Source organism: Monodelphis domestica, chromosome 2, assembly GCF_027887165.1.
Source record: "Monodelphis domestica isolate mMonDom1 chromosome 2, mMonDom1.pri, whole genome shotgun sequence".
NCBI lineage: Eukaryota > Metazoa > Chordata > Mammalia > Didelphimorphia > Didelphidae > Monodelphis > Monodelphis domestica.
In genome coordinates this window covers 515,618,835-515,640,859 of record NC_077228.1, presented here as the reverse complement: position 1 = coordinate 515,640,859, position 22,025 = coordinate 515,618,835, and the positions used below count along the sequence as shown (strand labels likewise).

The 22,025-nt window shown below is 39.5% G+C and overlaps 1 protein-coding gene across 1 annotated transcript in view; it reads right to left on the bottom strand.

The window, feature by feature from the left end:
• Positions 1-22,025, bottom strand: part of CALN1 (calneuron 1) — a 529,462-nt gene that overhangs the window by 469,286 nt on the left and 38,151 nt on the right. The gene's annotated exons all lie outside the window — the stretch shown is intronic.

Below are 22,025 nucleotides of genomic sequence, written 5' to 3'. Positions count from 1 at the left end.
ATGGCAAATGGAGACTGTAACCAGGAACAGGGAGTAAGGTTGGGAGACAAACCCACGGAGGGTCCACCTGGGGCTCCATGGAGTTAGAATGCATGGAAGAAACTTGATGAGGAAACAGCAAGTATTACCTGAGGCAAAGTAAGCCAAGCCAGTTGTTGGAAAGAAAAAGTTATAGACTCCGCACTTCACTGATATCTTCAGTCCAAAAATGCATCTAAGAAAACAACTGCAAAAAGAGAGCAAATGTGTCCATGTCTTCTCTTATCAGAATAGGAGTCTTGAGTCCAAAATTCCTTCTTCATGGAATGTGACTGAAGTTTTCTGTTGTTTATGATTTATTTCTATCCTACAAAAGGCTTTTCCTATTGTCCCACTTCTGTTAAAGATCTTCCACATACCTATTTTCACAACCTCGGGCTCACCCTTGACTCTTATTCCTCTCACTCATCCCTCGCAGCCAATCACTTCTTATCCTTTCTACTTTTGAAACAACCTTCTCATCAGGACCCTTCTCTCACACTACAGTCACAGCTCTAATTTAAGTCCTTATCACCTCTCTTTGGACTAGTGAAATAGCTTCCTAATTTGTTTGTTTGTTTTGTTGTTTTTGTTTTTGTTTTTTGCTTCAAGACTCTCTTTTTCTCCACTCCATCCTCCAAATGACTTTCAGATGGATGTTCTTAGTAAGTATCCATCCCCTTACTCAAAAAGCTCCTGTGGATCTCTCTTGCTTATTAAATAGTAGACTGACATTGATCAAGCACCCACCATGTGTCAGGCACTGTGCTAAGTGCTGGGGTTACAAAAGTAGAAAAAAGACATTTCCTGCTCTCAGAGGCTCATGGTCAAATAGGCAGAGACATCATACAAACAACTATTTACAAATAAGTTCGATCTGCAGGGAAATTGGATATAGTCAACAGAGGAGAGGTATGAATATTAAGGGAGATCAGGAAAGACTTCTTGTAGAATATCAGCCTTGAACTGAGACTGAAAGGAAGTCAAGGAAGGCAGGAAGCAGAGATGAGGAGGGAAGTTTTCCAGCCAGTGAAAATGCCCAGAGTGAGGAATGGAACTCCTCTGGCATTTAAAAGCCTTTGCAATCTGGCTGCCCTGTACCTTTCCTAGCTTGTTACACATTATTCTTCTTTCTGCACTCTCTGTCCCAGCCAAAGGAAGCTTCTTGCTGTTCTCTTTACACACATTCCATTTCCTACTTGTGTGCCTTTGGGTAGAAAGCTGTCCTTCATTCCTAGAATACTTTCTCCTCACCTCTGCCTCCTAGAATCCTTGGCTTCTTTCAAAGCTCAGCTCAAGGGCTACCTCCCATATGAGTCTTTCTATTCCAGCGTCTCTTATTCTCTTAAACCCCAAATTACCATAAATGGGGGGTTTCAAAAATCTTAGCTTAAATGACTTAAATGGCCTACATATATTTAGTACATATTTAAATCTATTATCATATACTTATATATGGTTATTTTCTCTCCAACAAAAAATAATTTCCTTAAGGGCAAAGACTGTTTAATTTTTGTCTTCATATCCTTAGTGCCTGGCACATAGAGGGTGTTTAAAAAATTCCAATGCCTGTATTTCCTGATTTGTCTGTTGTTAATACTCCCCCCCAATAACAACAACAACAAAACCAATCTTTTTCTCTTAATTGTGTATGTATTATATATTTATTTATCTGCACAGATGTTATTTAGTCCCAATTGAATGCATGCTTTATTTTATTTTTTTTCTCTCTACATCCTCAGTGCCTAGCATCTAGTAGTCACTCAACAAATGCTTAGTGAATCAAATAAATTTGAACTGAGGTCATGTTTTACTGTTTTGATACAACTCCTTGCTTTGCTTAGTCTCTTAATATAGTGAGCTTCTTGGTGTCATGATTAGCACTCTAGACTCTGAATCTAATCATCTGAGTTTAAATCTTGGAGGAAGTTTTATTTGGGGCAGCTGGGTGGTACAGTGGTTAGAGTGCCAGACTCATCTGCCTGAGTTCAAATCTAGTCTCAGACTCTGACTAGCTATGTGGCCCTGGGCAAGTCAGTTACTCAACTCAGTTACTCATCTGTCAAATGACCTGGAGAAGGAAGTGGCAAATCATCTTTTTTGTCTCTGCCAAGATAACTCCAGTGGAGGCAGGAAGAGTCAGATACAACTGAACAATAGTCTTGTATATGTAAAACCGAGTTAACTTTAGATGTTACCCGTTTTGAAACCAGAAGAAGATAAACAAGCCAGAGATGAGTAATCAGGATTCCCACAAATGGAAACTAAGTCCAAAAGTGTGCAGATAGGTGAGAACTACATGAACATGTGGGTTTATGTGCATATATGAATGCAGATGTGTGTATAGATGTATATTTTTATATACACACTCAGAGGATCAATAATACAAATGAAAATGGTGTTAGGTCCAAAATTAAAGAGGAACAAAGACAGATGGATCACCATCGGGAAATTGCAAAGCTCTTCTAATAATCCCAAACTTCTCCCAGAAACAAAGACTCATCTTTTTAATATGACTACACCACCAAAATTGGTATGTGGTTCCAAGATATGGAACCCAATCATCTCCGAGGAACTATAAATGAATATCACACAGAGGGCAACAGAGAGCCCCGTGGTGGGTGGTAGCTGGCTGTACCATATGGGAAGGGGAATAAGCATTTCTTTAGCACCAGCTAGATGTCAGACAATGTGCTAAGCATTTTTTTACAAATATTTTCTCATTTGATTTTCACAATAATCCTGTGGTATAGGTATATTATTATCCCCATTTTACCATTGAGGAAATTGAGGCAGACAAAAGTTAAGTGACTTGCACACTGTCACACAACTGAGGCACTCCTATCCACTGTGCCACCCCTCCCACCCTAATGATAAAATACTAAATTATTACCTGGCAGGAGTGATGCCATCATCATCAAATGCTACCTTAGCTTCAATGCACCTTGTCAGATTAGATTGCCAAGACACCTACGTCATCACAATAATGTCATCTGTAGTCCTTTACATTTGTATAGAAGTTCAGAATCTGATTTTAGGCAGGGCAGGAGAGATATTGTCATCTCCATTTTATGAAGAAGGACAAGGAGACTCATAGAGGTGAGGTAATCTGTCCATGGTTCTGTGCCTGGCTGGTAAGTAGCTAAGCAGGGTCTTAGACTTGGATCTGGATCTTCTAGAAGAGTCTAGAGGATCTGGACACACCTAGAGTAGCAGTAAGGGTGGAGGAAAGGGGAGAAATGGGAGCATAGGCACAAGGTAGGCAGCCCTTATTTCCCCCTTCACAATCTCAAGTCTCCCTCTGGGTTTCTTAGCTCCCTCACAAGCATCTGTAGCAACAATGGTGGTAAGCTGGCTCTGGGATCAGGGACTAGTTGCTAGTACTAAATTCAATTACCAATGGGTGAAATGAATAAGGGCCCAGGTGGGGGTGGGAGGTGGGAATTCTTGTTTTTCTGAACCAATCAGAAACAATAAGGGGATTATGGGTGGGGGTGGAATCTCTTCCAAGTTTCCATGGCTTCCTAAAAGATAACTGATAATTTAATGAGTCATACATTCTAAATCCTCATGTTGTCTTAAAGTTTTCATTTTAAACATATTAAAACGCTTTGTTTGGAACATGACTATTTTTAGCTTGTACATCAATAAGATACAAACTCTTTTTTCCTTTTTAAACAAAGAACTCCATTCAGACTTTGGCGGAATTTCTCTGGGTATGGTAGGCTGGATTTTGAGATCTATTGTACTGTGGACTCTAGCCTATTGGCGCCCAGTTGGACAAACTTCTAGCTCTGAAGGTCTTCGCCCTGACCTTTGGGTCCCCTCTGACCCTCTTGGATACTGAAAATTATAAGAGTGATAGACAAACCCTGATCTCAAGAAGATTCCAATTGAATGGGGAGAAATCTGAGGTCCACTTACTTGTCCTTGAGGTCCAAAAGAACTAATATGAGCTAACTACTCAAAACTATCCAGAGCAGGAAATGGGTCTTGACCAAGGACACATTAAAATCCAGTGGAATAGCACATCGGCTGTGGAAGGGGTTGGGGGGATAGGAGGGAAAGAACATGAATCTTATAACCATGGAAGAACATTCTAAATTAAATAAAATTCAATATTAAAAAATAAAAATTCAATTAAAATAAACTCAAAACTATTCATAGCAGTATTATTTTTAGTTGTGAAAAAATTGTATACAATCTGAATGTCCAACCACTGAAAAGTGACTGAACAAACTATGATACATTCATGTAATATTCTAATGCAACGAAGAATGGACAGCAGAAGAAAAACAAGGAAAAGCTCCTTGAAAGGGTGAGAAGCAAAGGAAGTTTTCCTTGTGATCAGGAAGGCAAATGATTTGTGTGAGGAGGGAAGAAGGTAGCGACTGCTGCCAATGACCTTGCTGACTCTATCAATGACCCCTACACCATTCCAGGCCAGCTTATAAAAGAAGAATTGAGTCAGGCTTTCCCAGCCACTATAAACTACTCTCATTCTGTAGAGGTAACTGTGCTGCCATGACAAAGGGAGAGCAGTAACTGGGACAGCAGGGCATCTTGGGGAAGTCTGGTTACCTGGAGGGGGCGCTATTTCCATGTCTTACTAGTGTTCTTTTGTGCTGTGCTCATCCTAAGGGAGAGAATGCCGAAATTTTGGGCAGCGATGATTCTGCTATGAGGTCATTATGTGTGATTCTTGTCCACATTCTTAGGGAAATTCCCTCCTTTAGAGGATCCACGTAGTGCTTTGGAAGCCTCTCTCTGATTCTATTCATGCCTTGTGGGTACCACTGCAGCACTTGGATTATTCATCTATTAGCTCTATTTCTTGATACTTGGCCGTCCCACCCCCTTTTCCAATTATACCTGTCTTTAATGATGCCCTTAATGCTCCTTCTCACATGTAAGCCAAGGTAAATAACATGCCGATGTTCGCACACCATGAATTCTTCCCACAGTCACTGGGCAGCCTACAAAAGCCACTTTTTCGAAATCACTTTGTACTACGATTCAATTCAACACATTGGTTAAGTTGCACTCATGGTTCAGCTGTAATAATTAACATGAGCTGATCTGATAACTCAAGTATGACATTATCAGGAAATAAGACCATTCATAGAACATTTAAGGGTTTATAACAACAACAAAAGATGTTTATTTGGTCCTGGCAGAGAAAGGATATTCAGCAAAGATGTGGCATTGACACAATTAGCTTCACTGCCTTTATGTTGTCCATCATGATCTGTGGACAGACATCTTATAGGATGAACCTTAAACAACAACTCGTACTCTAAATTTTATACCTTGGGGACTTTGGGAAGCTACATTAAGAGTCTGAGCTTCTAGTTTCTTTTCATCCAATGAAGTCCTAAGAATGATTTCAAAACCATTTTTTAAACTAAAACCCTTACCTTCTGTCTTAGAATCAATACTGGCTATTGCTTCTAAGGCAGAAGGTAAGGCATTCTGTAAGGGCTAGGCAATGGGGCTCAAGTGACTTGCCCAGGGTCACACAGCTAGGAAGGGTCTGAGGACCTCCCATCTCTAGGCCTGGCTCTCAATCCAATGAGCTACTCAGCTGCCCCCTATATTGTTTTCTTGACTCTGCATCAGTTCCTATAAGTCTTCCCATGCTCCTTTGAATTTGTTATGTTGTTGGTATCTTATAAAAAAGAAATACTGCCCCCTTAAAACCTTTTTAAGGATCCACTTGCCTTGCCTGAATAAGGCAGGACTTTAGGAGATTACCCAGACAAAAAGTGCCTGTAAATAGCCCATCAAGGTGTTGAGTCAATGGGAGAAATACAAAGTTCAGAGAAATCTTAGTTCCTGCCATGCTAGGGTTCTCATCTAGGAGGGTGAAATGACCCTTAAAAGGATAATTTTAATGCAGAAGTGCACTAGAACTGTGTAAAAGAAAGTATTAAATGAAGTCCCAGTGAGAAGATCATCCCAAAGGGGGCAGCAGGAACTGTACGGAGGAGATATTTCATTTGGGCTTTAAAGGATGGGGAGAAATTCAGATGAAAAGAAGAGGTAATTTCCAGGTATAAAGAGTGAACTGCCCAAGTGCTGTGTAGCAATGGAAAAAGAGTGCCATTCAAGAGATGGGCTTTTGTGGTAATGAGTAATTTGGGATCGTGAAAGCATTGCTTGCTTTCAAAAATCTAATATCATAATGAATTCAGTGAATTGTCCATCTGCAGCTCCTTTTCCAGAGTACATTAGCATAATGTTATTGGTGGAGAGGAGCCATTGGAAAACCTTGCCATAAATAGGAAATCCTTCTTTCACTTGGCCTCCTCATACTGTGACTCCCATGACACAAGCAAATGCCTCCCTCTTTTGCTTAGAGCTTAAAATCAATGCTTAGTGGATCTTTAAATAAAATGAGGTCTATGGGGGCAACCATCAGAGAATGTCGTATGATATGATATTATCTGGGAGAGTTTTTGTTAGGGGCAGAGCGGATAGAATGTTGAACTTAGAATCAGGAAAAGCTAAAGTTCAGATCCTGCATTGGACACTTAGTGGCTGTATTACCCTCGGCAAGCCACTTAATTTTTCTCAGTCTGAGTATACTCATCTATAAACTGGAGATAATACTAGTACCTGCTTTACAGGGTAGTATCTGATTAGATAATATATAGGTAAAGTGCTTGACAAACTTTAAAGTGCTATATAAATGATGATATCACTACTATTACTCTACTGATCAGGGGGCAGCTGGGTGGCTCAATGGATTGAGAGTCAGCCCTAGAGATGGGAGGTCCTAAGTTCAAATCTGATCTCAAACGCATCCTAGCTGTGTGACCCTGGGCAAGTCACTTGATCCCCATTGCCTAGCTCTTACCTCTCTTCTACCTTGGAACAGATACACAGTATTGATTCCAAGATGGAAGGCAAGGGTTTTATATATATATATATATATATATATATATATATATATATATATATATATACTGATCAAATGCTTTTAAATATAAACAATAGACATGGAAGAATTATATTCTCTTTATTTTTCAATCAATTATTTAATTCTGAAAAGGTAATTGACTCTTTTCAAAAAGTATCTGCAGATCAATGACATATGTAAAACCCAGTGGAACTGCTCATTGGCTATGGTAGTGGGGTGGGAGGAGAGGAAAGAACATGAATCTTGTAACCATGAAAAAATATTCTAAATCAATTAATTAAATAAAAATTTTCAAATAATAAAAAAGCATCTGCAATCACTCTTTGAAGATGATATGATGGTCTACTTAAAGAATCCTATAAAATCAACTAAAAGGCTAGTGGAAAAAAATGAATAACTTCAGGAAAGTTGCAGGATACAAAATAGACCCACATAAATAAATCACCAGCATTTCTATATATTTCCAACAAAACTCAGCAACAAGAGTAAGAAAGAGAAACTCAATTTAAAATCACCCTAGACAATATAAAATACTTAGGAATCTATATGCCAAGACAAACACAGGAATTATATGAACACAACTACAAAACACTTTTCACGCAATTAAAACTGGATCTAAATAATTGTAAAAATGTTAATTGCTCCTGGGTAGGATGATCTAATATAATAAAAATAACAATCCTACCCAATGGGTAGGTACCATACCTATCAAACTATGAAGAAACATTTTCATAGCATTAGAAAAAATTATAACAAAGTTCATCTTGAAGAAAAAAAGATTAAGAATATCAAGGAAAATAATGGGAAAAATGTGAAGGATGGGGACCTAGCAGTACCAGATCTTAAACTGTACTATAAAGTAGTGGTCATCAAAACAATATGATACTGGCTAAGTGATATGAGGCTGGATCAATAGAATAGACTTGGGGTAAATTATCTCAGCAAACTAGTGTTCAATAAACCCAAAGAACTCACTCACTATTTAACAAAAACTTCTGTGAAAATTGGAAAACAGTATGAGATCAACATCTCACACCCTATACCAAGATAAATTCAAAATGGATAAATGACCTAAATATTAAGAATGAAATCATAAATTAAGTGACCATAAAATATATATATATATATGTATATATTTATATACCTGTCAGATCTATGGAAAGGGAAGACATTTAAGACCAAGTAAGAGACAGAGAAAATTACAAAATGTAAAATGAATAATTTCTATTATATTAAATGTAAAAGGGTTTGTACAAACAAAACCAATGCAACCAAAATTAGAATGAAAGCAACAAACTGGGAAAACATTTTATGACAAAAGTTTAATTTCCCAAACATATAAGGAACTAAGTCAAATTTACAAAAATCAAGCCATTCCCCAATTGACAAATGATGAAGGAATATGAATAGGCAGTTTTCAGATGAAGAAATCAAAACTGTCAATAATCACATGAAAAGGTGTTCTAAATCCCTTCTCATTAGGGAAATGCAAATCAAAACAACTTTTAGGTACCCCTTCACATCAAGTAGATTGATGAATATGGCCGCAAAGGAAAATGATAGATGTTGGAGAGGATATGGCAAAATTGAGACACTAATGCATTGCTGGTGGAGTTATGAATTGATCCAACCATTCTAGATGGCAATTTGGAGTTATGGCCAAAAGGCTTTAAAAGAATGCCTGCCTTAGATCCAGTCATACCACTGCTGGGTTTGTACCCCAAAGAGATCATGAGGAAAAATTCTTATACAAAAATATTTATAGCTGCACTCTTTGTGGTGGCAAAAAATTGGAAAATGAGGGGATGTCTATCGATTGGGGAATGACTGAACAAATTGAGGTATATGTTGGGGATGGAATACTATTATGCTCAAAGGAATAATAAACTAGAGGAATTCTAACAACCTCCGGGAATTGCTGCAGAGTGAAAGGAGCAGAACCAGGAGAACATTATACCGCGACTGATACACTGTGGTACAATCGAATGTAATGGACTTCTCTACTAGCAACAATGCAGTGATCCAGGACAATTCTGAGGGACTTATGAGAAAGACGCTATCCACATACAAAGAAAGAACTGTGGGAGTAGAAACAGAGAAGAAAAACAACTGCTTGATGACAAGGTTCTATGAGGACATGATTGGGGTTTGGGCATTAAATGATCACTCTATTGTAAATATGAATAACATGGAAATGGGTTTTGAACAATGATACATGTATAACCCAGTGGAATTGCTTTTCAGCTCCAGGAGGGGGGAGGGAAGAGGGATGGGAAAGATCATGAATCATGTAGCCATGGGAAAATATTCTTTTTTTATTTTATTTAGTCAATTTAGAACATTATTCCTTGGTTACAAGAATCATATTCTTTCCCTTTCTCCCCTCCCCTCACCCCTATCTCGTAGCTGACAATTCCACCAGGTATTACATATGTCCTTGATCAGAACCTATTTCCATGTTGTTGATGTTTGCACTAGAATGTCCATTTAGAGTCTACATCCCCAATCATATCCCCCTTGACCATGGAAAAATATTCTAAATAAATTAATTATTAAAGCCCCTGCAAAAATCTCCCAGTTACCTTTTTAAGTTTTCATCAAGGATGCCCACAATGGGTTCATCGATCATATTCATAAAAATTTTATATATGTAGAAAGAAGTCATAGATGTTGATAGTGTTGGTATATTCTTGGTTACCTTTAATCTTTTTGGAAAGATAACTATGACCTTTTACCTTCTTTCAGAATCTTCATCTTGGAGGTCTTAGCAATCAATCCCCAAATACTTTCTGTATTGTTTCCAGCACACATCTCATATGTAATTGGTCAGATCCAGCCATTCCTCCAGATTTTATCTTCTTAGGAGTCATGATCCCTTCCTCAAAGTAGAACCTGAGATGTCAAACCCACTATTTCTGCTAATAAGAATAGGTCTCTATGGAAACTCAAGCAGATATATTTCATCCTAAAACTGAATATTGTCTCCCTGTCAGTTCAATTTGTGGTTATCCTAGGGATAATCTCAAACTAATTTCACTGTGGACTTCTCTTTTTCCACTGCATTTTTGAGATCATATTGTTTGTGACTTTCCCTCTTTCATATTGCTTGGCAAAAGATCCTGTACTATAACAGAACTCATTTTGCTAGGAATATAAAGAAAACCACAAAACAGTTCCTGCCTTCAAGGATCTTACATTCTGTTGATTTCTATTTGAAACATACAAAGTTGTATGTAATATAAATAACAAAAAGAGGTAAAAGAGATTTTAATGTCAAATATACTCCTCTTTTCCCATCCTTAGCTTACAGAACTGTTTGTCTATTGATATTTGTCAAATTTATAGAAATACAAAGGAAAAATATTATAATACATATAGGAAGGGCAGATAAATAAGTATTAGACACAGTTGAATATGATGAGACCAAAGGAGAGTGGCAGACAATCTGCTCTAGAAAAATGTGAGGGGCTGGGAAGCCACTATAGCTGGGGGCATCAGGGAAGGCATCAAGGAGAAGGAAACCCCTGGACTTTAAAGGAAGAGAAATATTTTTCACTGGCATAGATGAGGAAGGAGAGTATTCTAGACTCTAGGGAAGGCCTGTGCCTTCCCTAGGAAAAATTGGAGCTAAATATATAAATCGGAGAGTTATATGCAGAGAGGTGAAAATTGAACCTATGGGAAAGAGGTGAACTTGAGAAGAAACCAGGGGAGGAAAAGCCAGAAAAAAAAACAAAGAGAAGTAGGCCAAGGATTGTCTTGGATCAATGACACCCCACTTTGAGAGAATGAAAAGAATAACAAATCAGTGAAGGAAACCAAGGAGATAGAGCTTAAAGGCTAGAGTCATGTCATGAAAGCAAGGAAGAGAAGCATATGTAGGATTAAAAGATACTCAGGAATGGCAAATATTCCAATAATAATCACAAATAATAACAGTAATGTCATGTTTCATATATGTACATGTTTTTTCCTCCAAAAGAATGTATACTCACTGTGGGAAAGGATTGTTTCTTTTTTGTATTTGCATCCTCCAGCACCTAGGAGAGTTCCTGGCAAATACTAATCACTTAAATGCTTTCTCATGTTATCATTATTATTATGACAGTTATAACATATTTAGTGTTCAGTTTTACTAAGCCCTTTACATAGACTATTTCCTATGGAGGCAGCAGGATGTAGTAGAATGGGCACTAGCTTTAGAATCAGAGGATTTGTGTTCATATCTAACCTCGAGCCTTCCAAAAACTTCAGCTTTCTCATCTGCAGAATGAGGGGATTGGAGTCAATGGTCTCTGAGGTCAGTTCTAGATCTCTGTGTCTATGAACTATAATCCTCTGATTTTCACAAAAAGCCATAAGTCCAGAAATGAAGGAATGAAGCATATATTATACTCTTAAATGTGCAAATCTGACCTTGAATGTTTATTAGCTGCAGGACCCTGAGCAGGTCATTTAACCCTGTTTGCCTCAGTTTCTTCATCTGTAAAATGAGCTGGGGGAGGAAATAGCAAACCACTCTGGTATCTTTGCCAAGAAAACCCTAAATGCGGTCATGAAGAGTTGGGTCCGACTAAAAGTGATTCAACAACAATAACATGCAATGTACTGTGCTAACCACTGAAGAAACAAAAACAAAATTTAGACAGTCCTTGTCTTCAAGGAGCTCACTTTCTAATGGGAGGACAAGAACTGAGTACAAGCTATTGGATTCATTGATCAAAAACTAACTGATGGAGGCACCTAGGAGGCTCAATGGACAGAGAGCCAGACCTGTATATAGGAGGTCCTGGGGTCAAATCTGACCTCAGAAACTTCCCAGCTGTGTGACCCTGGGCAAGTCACTTAACCCCCATTGCTTAGCCCTGCTACTCTTCTGCCTTGGAGCTGATAATTAATATAAATTCTAAGATGGAAGGTAAGGGTTTAAAAAAAGTAATTGGTGCTTTTGGTAGAGTAGTGAGGTAGATTGCTGGGTTCAGAAGACCAATTGCAAGAGTTCTGGGATTGAACATGTAATGAAGAATTGGAGGCAAGAAGATAATTCTTCTTAGGAATTTAGCAGAAAGTACTTATGATGCCCAGTGATGAGGTTGCTAAGAAGTCTAGAAGCTTTTGGTTTCTTTCCTTTCCTGATATTAAAATATATTATCCCAAAAGTTTTGCCTGCCCTTTGCTCACCTTTTCATTGATGTCACTAGATATAAGGTGTTTATTGACTTGGTGTGGGAGAACTAGTCAAGTTCTCCCTAGGACTTTCCCTCTTTATCATTCCATACAATAGATATCAGGGTATCTTGAAATTCTCATGACAGAAAGTTTATTTTTCTTCATTGTGGAACTACAAGGCAAGATTGAGTATTCATGAAGTGATATTTCTGTTACCAATTCCACCTATATCTTGAATAATGTCTCCAAGAATTTTGACCTATCCCACCATATGTCAGTGACTTCTTTATTTTTTTAAGTTAATTAACTAATTTAGAATATTTTCCCATGGTTACAAGACTCATGTTCTTTCCCTCCCCTCTCCCCACCCCACTCTTATAGCCAAGGAGCAGTTCCACTGGGTTTTACATGTGTCATTGATCAAGACCTATCTTCATATTATTGATATTTGCACTAGGATGATCCCCATTGACCCATGTGATCAAGCAGTTGTTTTTCTCTGTTTCTACTCCCACAGTTCTTTCTCTGGATGTGAATAGTGTTCTTTCTCATAAGTCCCTCAAAATTGTCCTGGGTCGTTGCATTGCTAAAAGTAGAGACGTTCATTCCATTCCATTGTGCCACAATGTATCAGTCTCTGTGTACAATGTTCTCCTGGTTCTGCTCCTTTCACTCTGCATCCATTCCTGGAGGTCGTTCCAGTTCACATGGAATCCCTCCAGTTCATTATTCCTTTGAGCACAATAGTATTCCCTCACCAACAGATACCACAGTTTGTTCAGTCGTTCCTCAATCAAAGGGCAGCCCCTCGTTTTCCTACTTTTTGCCACCACAAAGAGTGCAGCTATGAATATTTTTGAAGAAGTCTTTTTCCTTATTATCTCTTTGGAGTACAAACCCAGCAGTGCTATGGCTGGATCAAAGGGCAGGCAGTCTTTTAGCACCCTTTGGACATAGTTCCAAATTGCCATCTAGAATGGTTGGATCAATTCATAACTCCACCAGCAATGCATTAATGTCCCAATTTTGCCACATCCCCATCCAACATTTATTATCTTCCTTTGCTATCATGTCAGCTAATCTGCTAGGTGTGAGGTGATACTTCAGAGCTGTTTTGATTTTCATTTCTCTGAGTATACAAGATTTAGAACATTTATTGATAGTTTTGATTTCTTTAACTGAAAATTGCCTATTCATGTAACTTCTTTATAACTTCTTGTTTCTGATATATAGCAAGTATAATAAGAATGGGTTGGCCTCTGGGAAAGCATTTACAAATATTGTCTGCTTCCTTCCAACCCAACCATATGGATATTTTGGACAGCCAATTTCTACCCTTGGCAATACAGGAATTGGTACTATGTGATGATGAAGTTTTCTAATTAACTCCAAAGTCAAAAGAATTGATGATTCAGGAGGTATAGAGCCAGAAATGAATGTGCATAAAAAAGGACCACTTCTTCTCTCTCTCTGTCTCAGTCTCTGTCTCTGTCTGTGTGTGTGTGTTTCTCTGTCTTTGTCTCTCTATGTTTCAGTCTCTGTCTCTTTCTCTCTCTATCTCAGTTTCCTTGTCTCTCTTCTCTCTGTGTCTCTGTCTCTTTGTCTCTCTCTGCCTCAGTCTCTCAGTATCTGTCTCTGTCTCTGTCTGTCTCTCTCTCTCTATCTATCTCAGTCTCTTTATATATCTGTCTCTGCCTTAACCTCTGTCTCTTTCTCTCTATCTCTATCTCAGTCTCCTTGTCTCTCTCTCTCTCTCCTCTCTCTCTCTCTGACTGCCTATGTCTGACTCTGTCTGTCTCTGTCTGTCTGTCTCTTTCTCTCTCTCTCTCTCTCTCTCTCTCTCTCTCTCTCTCTCTCTCTCTCTCTCTCTCTCTCTCTCTCTCTCTCTCTCTCTCTCTCTCTTTCCTGTTGTCTCCGAGGGATGAGTGCTACTTTGAGCTGTGAGGAGACAGAAGTGGTGAAAAGGAGTAGGGCACAGATAACAGATTCCCCTACCTGGCTGCACTGTATCCATGAGCACATAATGCCTCTGTGTGAGGACAAGGATTGCAGGACTGAATAAGGTAAACAACCACCCTGAAACGAGAATGCTCTGGCTCCTTGGTGAATTTAGTTCCACAGGTTCCGGCAGACGTCTCACTAGCAACCAGGGACAGTAGCAGTGACCACCAGCATAGAAAGCAGGCAAGTAAGCAAGTAGAAAGCACCTGCAGACAAATGTGGGAAGCTTGTGGCCTGAGGACAACAGCAGCTTATGAGACTGTGACTCCTGGGGAAGGAGAGGGACAAGTGCTAACAATGGATCCAAGTCCTCTGAATCTAGAAGAGGTGTAATTAAGCAGAATCGCAAGAGGGCTTCACAAAGAAACAAGAGGACTTCCAAGGCTGGAAGACAGGAAGTATCCCTTGGCTACACAAATTTTCCACCATGCCTTCTACCAATATACTTCAATTCTGAACCACTTTCCATAGAGACCTTGTGTATACAGAGAGAGAATGCTGTTTGTTTGTTTGAGGAAGGGGGCATTTTGTACCAGTTGTTTGTACAATCCCTTCTTAGTAAATCCCTTTTTTTTTTAAGTTAATGGAATTCACTTAGGTAGTAGAGAGTGGTACACCAATGGGAGCTCAGGAGCAACTGTGTTAGAAACCTTTATATTCCTTTCAGGTTAATTCTAGGGCAACTGGATGGCACAGTTTTTTGTTTTTTGTTTTGTTGGATCTTTTGGTAATCTTGGGTATTCCTAAATTTAAATCCAGCATCAGACTATGTGACCCTAGACAAGTCACAACCCTGTTTGCCTCCATTTCTTCATCTTAAAAATGAACTGGAGGGAAGATCTAGGTGGTTCAATGGATTAAAAGACAAGCCTAGAAATGGGAGGTCCTGGGTTCAAATTTGGCCTAGCTGAGTGACCCTGGGTGAGTCACTTAACCCCCATTGCCTAGTCCTTATGGTTCTTCTGCCTTAGAACCAATATACAATATTGATTCTAAGACAGAAGGTAAGGGTTTGGGGGGAGAAATGAGCTGGCAAAGGAAATGGCAAACCACTCCAGTATCTTTGCTAAAAAAAAACAAACAAACAACTAAACAAACCCAAATTGGGTCCCAAAGAGTCAGATACAGCTGAAATGATTGAACAAAACAATAACAAGGTTAGCACTAGAACCCTGAGGACAGTGATGGTGAGCTAAGTTCTGAGGCCCCCAAACTGAATGTAGCCCCAGCTCAGCCCGAGAATAACCCCCAAGGAGTTACCACACAAGGATGTCCATGTGAATATTGTTCAGCTCTTCCAAGATTGTCTCCAATCATAGTAACAATGCTAACAGTTAAATGAATATGTGACACATATACAAATGCCAATGAAGTGAGTTGGGCAGTGATTCAATGCCCAGGAGACATCAGAAGACATTGAGAGATCTAACCTTTCCAGCTTCCTCACATATTATTCTCCTTCCTGAACTCAATAGTCCAATCAAATGGCTTCTTTTTCTTTGCTTCAGGGAATCATAGAACCTGAGAGTTGGAAGGACCTCAGAAGACAGCTGGTCCAAGCCACACACGGAATGAATCCCCGTCATAATGTACTTGACAAATGATTATCCGGCCTCTTTTTGAGGACTTCCAGGGTCAAACCATCACACACACACACACACACACACACACACACACACACACACACACACACCTCTTAAGGTAGCCCATTCCACTTTTGAACAATTCTGATCATTAGGAAGCTTTTCCTGACATCATATCTAAATTGGTTTATTTGCAGCTTTTATCCATTGTTTCTTGTTCTGTTCTCCCTCTGAGTCTTCTTCCTGGGGTAACATCTCTAGTTCCTTGGACCAATCTTCATAAAACATAGATTCAAGATTTTTCATCAACTCAGTTGCCTGGATATTCCAGCTTACCATCAATTGCTCCAGATGACAAGACCAGAGTACAATGGACATATCACCTCCCTAGCCCTGGAAGCTATACCTCTCTTAATACAATTCAAGAGTTTTGTTTTGTTTTGTTTTGTTTTGATGCTAACTTAGATTGAGCCCCAGCCCATTAAAACCACCAGATCATTTTCTGAATAAATGCAATCTAACCTTGCCTCCCCTATCATATACTGTATATACTTTTTAAATTGATTTTTTATACCAAAAGGCAATATTTTACATTTGTCTCCATTTAATTTCATTTGATCTGATTCAGTCCAATAATCTAGCTTGTCAAGACTATTTTGGATCCTGATGCTCTCATCCCTGTGTCAACTATCTTCTTAATTAATGAACATATCTTCTATTCCTTCATTCAAGTAACTAATAAAAAGATTAAATAAAACAGACTCCTGGGGTCCTCCAATAAAGATTTCCCACCATTTTGACATTAAACCATTAACAACAACTCGTTGAATCTGACCACCTAATGAGCTCTGAATCTGATTGCATCATTGTTTAATCCACCTTCTCCTTAAGACTAGTCTGAAATATTCTATCAAAGGTTTTGCTAAAGTCTAGTTAATGTATCTACAACATTCCTTTCATACACTAACATAAAAATCCCATCAGAAAAGAAAGGAAGTGAGGTTAGTCTTAAATGATCATTTCTCAGTGAAGTCATAGTAGTTCTTTGTATCACTTACTAGAAAGATGTTCATTGGCCATCTCTTTAATGATCTACTCCAAAATTTTCCCAGAAATCAAAGTAAAATTCATGAGTCCAAAGGTTTCAGCCTGTTTTCTTTCCATTTTTGAAAATCAAAACACTTGCCCTTCTCCACTCTTAAGGTACCTTTCCTGTTTTCCATGACCTTTCAAATATCACCAACAGTGGGTCAGCAACTAAATCTACCAGTCCTTTCAGGAACTGAGATGTAGTTCATTTGGGCCAGGGGATTTGAATGCATCTAGGACAGAGGTACCCTCTTACTATTATCTCCTTATTTATCTTGAGTATCAAGTCTCTGCTATTTATGTTTGTTCTGTTATTTCTAATATAAAGGTTATTCTCCTTTGGAGAGAAAACAGAAACAAAACAATTGAACCTGTTATCTGATGTCAGTTATCATCATCCCTCCTAATTCAAGCAAGAGTATTATCTCTTCTCTTTTTCTCCTTTTTTTCTTTCTTCTTCCTCCTTTTTCTCCCAATGTAGCAAAAATGAAATACCCCTTCTATTGTCCCTAGTTTCCCTTGTCAAGCTCAGCACACTCTAAGTGTTAGGTTTCCTCACATTATTTTTTATAATACTATACCACACTTTGATCTTTACCCCCCCCCTTACATGGTTTAGTTTCCAGCTTTCTCTTTCAGGTCTACGTTATTTGATGAGTAATCTTTGCATCATTATTGATCTTTTCAGACAAAGCCCATTTTTCCTCCTCATTAGAACTGCTTCCCTTTGTGTCCTCAGAATCTCATTCTTGAACATTTCACATCCTTCCTGGACTGATTACTCCTGGAACATTTGACTTCATGGAATCTTAACTATCTTTCCTCTGAAAATTGACTTACTGAAATCTAAAATGCATATCAAACTCTACCCAGACTTCCTTCCCTCCTCCATACCCATAACAAAGTCTAGAATGAAACAGACTCTTCCTCCCACCCCACCTCCAGCCCAGGATCCCTGTTATTTCTACCTTCCAGGAACCAGTTCTTCCCTGGCAGTGAGATCAGATTAAGAATACAATTTCCCCTTGTCCATTCCTTGGTCTTTCAATGGATTAAATTATGGCTATGGCAAGTCAGGAAGTCATTAAGTGCTCTGCTTTTGTCAGAGTATATCTCTGGATAACTGAAGTCACCCATCACTGCTATATCATGCCTCTGTACCAGACTGTGCTCAGTTTTCCAAAGCCATCTATTTCTTCTCTGTCCAGGTAGTCTGTGGTATACCCAGGGACAAAGTCTTTTTTGTTTCTCTCTCCTTTGACATTCAGCCTAAATATTCTCCATCATTCTTTCCCCCTCTGGATCCTGGGGTTCTCATACGAGCATATCTTCTTTAAAAAAAATTAACTTCTGTCTTAGAATTGATCCTCATCATTGGTTCTAAGGCAGAAGAATGGTCAGAGCTAAGCAACTGGAGTTAAGTGACATGCCCAGGGTCACACAACTAGGAAGTATCTGAGGTCAGATTTTAATCCAGGACCTCCCCTCTTCAGGTCTGACTGTCTATCCACTGAGCCACCTACCTGCCCCTGAACATACCTTCTTAACATAACTGCTACCTGCCTCTCTCCTCACCACCACCATCTTATACCACTCATGTTTCTTTTGAATAAGATATCCCCAACCAAATCAGTCATGGCTTTTATCCTACCAAATCTTAGTGAAATCTAAGAGGTAAACTTTGCCTCCTTGCATTAGTCTTCTGTTTTCTCTTTGTTTAAACTTAGATATTTTTACATAGGCTCTAAAGGCCACGGATTTTACTATTCTTTTCTTGGATTTTGTAGCCTAAGGATTTCTGAGTGTTTCAGCTGCTATCCTACCTTCTTCCTTCTTTGTGGCTACTCTCCCTAGAGATTTGGGAATATACACAAGCCGTCTACTCCCTCTGTCATCTTTTTTAGCTTAAAACCTTTTTGATCAGATGTGCAAGACACCTGGAAAATATATTGCAACCAGTCTTTGTTAGATGTACTCCATCTGTGGCCAGGAATCAGTCATCACTCGGTTTTTAAGCTGTGGTCCAGACATCCAAGGCTCATTCCCAGATACCACCTTCCTAGCCAGCTGTTCACTTCCCAAATTAATTTTTTCTCTCTTCTTCATCTCTTACTTCAAAAGACAACGTGTGTCCATACTATGGTCTTCAATTTCTTGCCTAAAACTTCCTAATCCTTGGCAGTACTTTTTAGATTCCTTTTGGACATGTCATTTGTACCCATGTGATTCTCCAGCAGTGGCGCTAGCCATCTTGATTTCTTCGGAGACGATTGGTTTCATCTTGGATATATACCATAGGCAGGATAGCATGTCACTCTATTATTGTTACCCAGTCAACCTATAGCTGCCTCAGTACCACCCCTGAGCAGGAAATCACCAACTACTACCATCTTACATTGCCTCTTCTGAACCCAAAATAGCATGGTTCCCAGCACACAGTAGGCACCACATAAATGCATGTTGATTGACATACTGATTGATTCAAGGAAGAAGGAATCCCTTCAGTGTGGATAAGGATTTGGCTTCTAGGGTAAAGCTTGAACAAGGAAAAAGATGCCACATGTGGAGACTGGAACACAAGATCAGGGTGATCTGTTCCAGTCATGGTGGGACAACATGTACAAAATCATGAAAGAGGGCAAAATGATATTCTGGAACAATGAATGGTTGCTCAGTTTACCTGGAAGGTGGAGTTCATGAAGAACAAGCTAGAATGTAGGTTACAGTCAACTGTGAACTGTAGGTGGCTTTGAATGCCAGGATAAGGAACTGATATTTTAACCATTAGCGTTTCCTAACAACTAGACCTGTCCAAAAGTGGAAGAACCTGAAGGAAGATCCCAAGCAAAGGTTTGATGACCACTTGTGAAGTCTCTGAAATTCCTTCCCACTCTAGGAGTCTGTCAGCTAAGCCCAGCCAACTATCTTCCCTTTACCCAGGTGGCATCAGATCCCAAGTTGTTGGCTGTGAAATCACTGAGCAGTCCACAGAAATGTTTTCCACACACCCCTTTCCCCAAACCATTGCCTTGAATCTCTATTGCCAAACATTAGCTCTTGAAGGCCAGTGTGAGTCACAAGGCTATGGCAAGGAATTCACTTTCTGGGTCTCTTCCTTCCTCCTGTCATGCTTCTTCTCCCTTAGTGTATGAGGTTGATAGAACTGAGGAAAGAAGAGTCCTGAGGATTCTGCCTTGATACCTGCATATTGTATTATAAAAAGAATATTGGCTCTATAATCAGAGGGACTAATTCCAACTGTGCCTTTGGTGTTCACTCTCTATGTGACCTTGGACAAGTCACCTCCCCAGGCCTCAGTTACCTCATCTGTAAAATGAGGGATTTAAACTTCCTGATCACATGGGTCAATGGGGATATGATTGAGGATGTAGATTCTAAGCGATCACCCTAATGCAAATATTAACAATATGGAAATATGTCTTGATCAATGACACATGTAAAACCCAGTGGAGTTTCTCACTGGCTATGGGAAGGGAGTGGGAAGAGGGGAGGGAAAGAACATGAATCATGTAACCATGGAAAATTATTCTAAATTAATTAATTAAATAAAATTTTACAAATAAGAATAAGAATAAATACTCAATAAATGCCTTTTTTTAGAAATGGGGGGGGGTAGAATAGATGACTTCTAAGATCCCTTTCATCTATTCACTCTCTAAATCTAAGATCCCATTTCCTTCCATGGGCCTCAGTTTCCTTATCTGTAAAATAAGAGAGTTAGACTAGATGATCTAAAAGGGCCTTCCAGTTTGGGATCTGTGGTCCTGTAGTCACATCCCCTGACTGAATCTCAATTTCCTCACCTTTACAATAAGAGAGATTGGACTTCATGGCTCCTCTGGTCCCATCTAACACTTCTAAGTGGATGAGCCAAGGTGCTTTATCTGCCCTTAGGATAGTGTGGCTGCCTTCCTAAATGTCTCGTGCTCTCTGAAACCTCTCATTTTCTGCTTCCCTCCAATCTTCTATCACTCTAAAGTTAGACTCATGGAAGAAGGAAGAGGAAGAACCACTCCACTATGGAATATTTCCCATTAACCAGCTGGCTGTGCCCTCCTTCCTTTTCTTTTTCTCAGACACCAAATTTCTATTATAAGAATATTTATTGGGTTCAGGATTTATATGGCTCCTGAGCCTGTGTTTTTACCTCAAACCATGGCGGCTGGATTCTTCAAAGTTGGGGCATGATTAAAAGGTGTCTCTGTTCTGTTCTTCCTGATCTTCCCCCTAACAGTCATTCCTATGACCCCTTAGCTTGTTCAAACCCAAACTATAAACAGTTTTGTCCACCAACATGGTTCCATGGAAAGAGCACTGGGCTTTAGAATCAGAGGACCCGGGTTCCAACTTGTGTGATCTTGGGCAAGTCTTTTCCATTCCTTGAGCCTCAATTTCCTCTTCCATAAAATGAGGAGGTTAGGCTGGATGACTGCTGAGGTCCTCTCAGCTCTAGATCTAAGATCACATGGGAACTATTGAAAGAAATAGAAAAATAATCCTCCAAAAGCCCTTGGTCAGTTCCTTCTAGAGCCCGGCAACAGGCAGATTCCTGGTTGAAAGCAGTATTCCTTGGCCAGAAATCAGCTCCCTACCAAACCAGCTCCAAGCTGACATTCCCCCTCTCTCTTTGCTTCATCTTCAGCTCTTCTTTCATTTCTTGGAAAGGGTTCGGACTGTTGGGAAGTTTCAGAAGCCCATCAGAGGCAGTGATTTGGGGGGACTGGAGGCAGGCAGGAGCCATAAAAACGAGGATTTACTTGAGGCTTTGGCTTTTTCCACCACCACCCCCTTTTCTTTACATTTTGAAAGCATTTCTCACCACCTTGAATGTCTCCATGCGGAAAAATTAATAAGCAGGTTGGAGAGAAGGAAAAGGCAAACTCTCCCCAAACCCACACCAGCTCAGGAATCAGGAAAAACCAGGGCCTCTGGTAAGTGGAATATCCTTCTCATCCTGTGCTAGGGGCATCACCAGCACCCCGTAGAGAGGGTGCCATAGTCCGGAGGGAGTCTTACCCTCCCGGATCCATGGCCGCCCCCTAGTTTTTTTCATCCTTAAGGCATAAAATCACCCTAGGAGATGCACTCTGCAAGCTACTGACACAGGCAGAGCTGAAGCTCTCCTCTGGGGCTGTAAATATCATCAATTCAAGCCAGCCAGACTCAGAAGGTTTATTACAATATGTGCTTTCCAACTGGGATAGCTCTCCATTCCCCCCAAC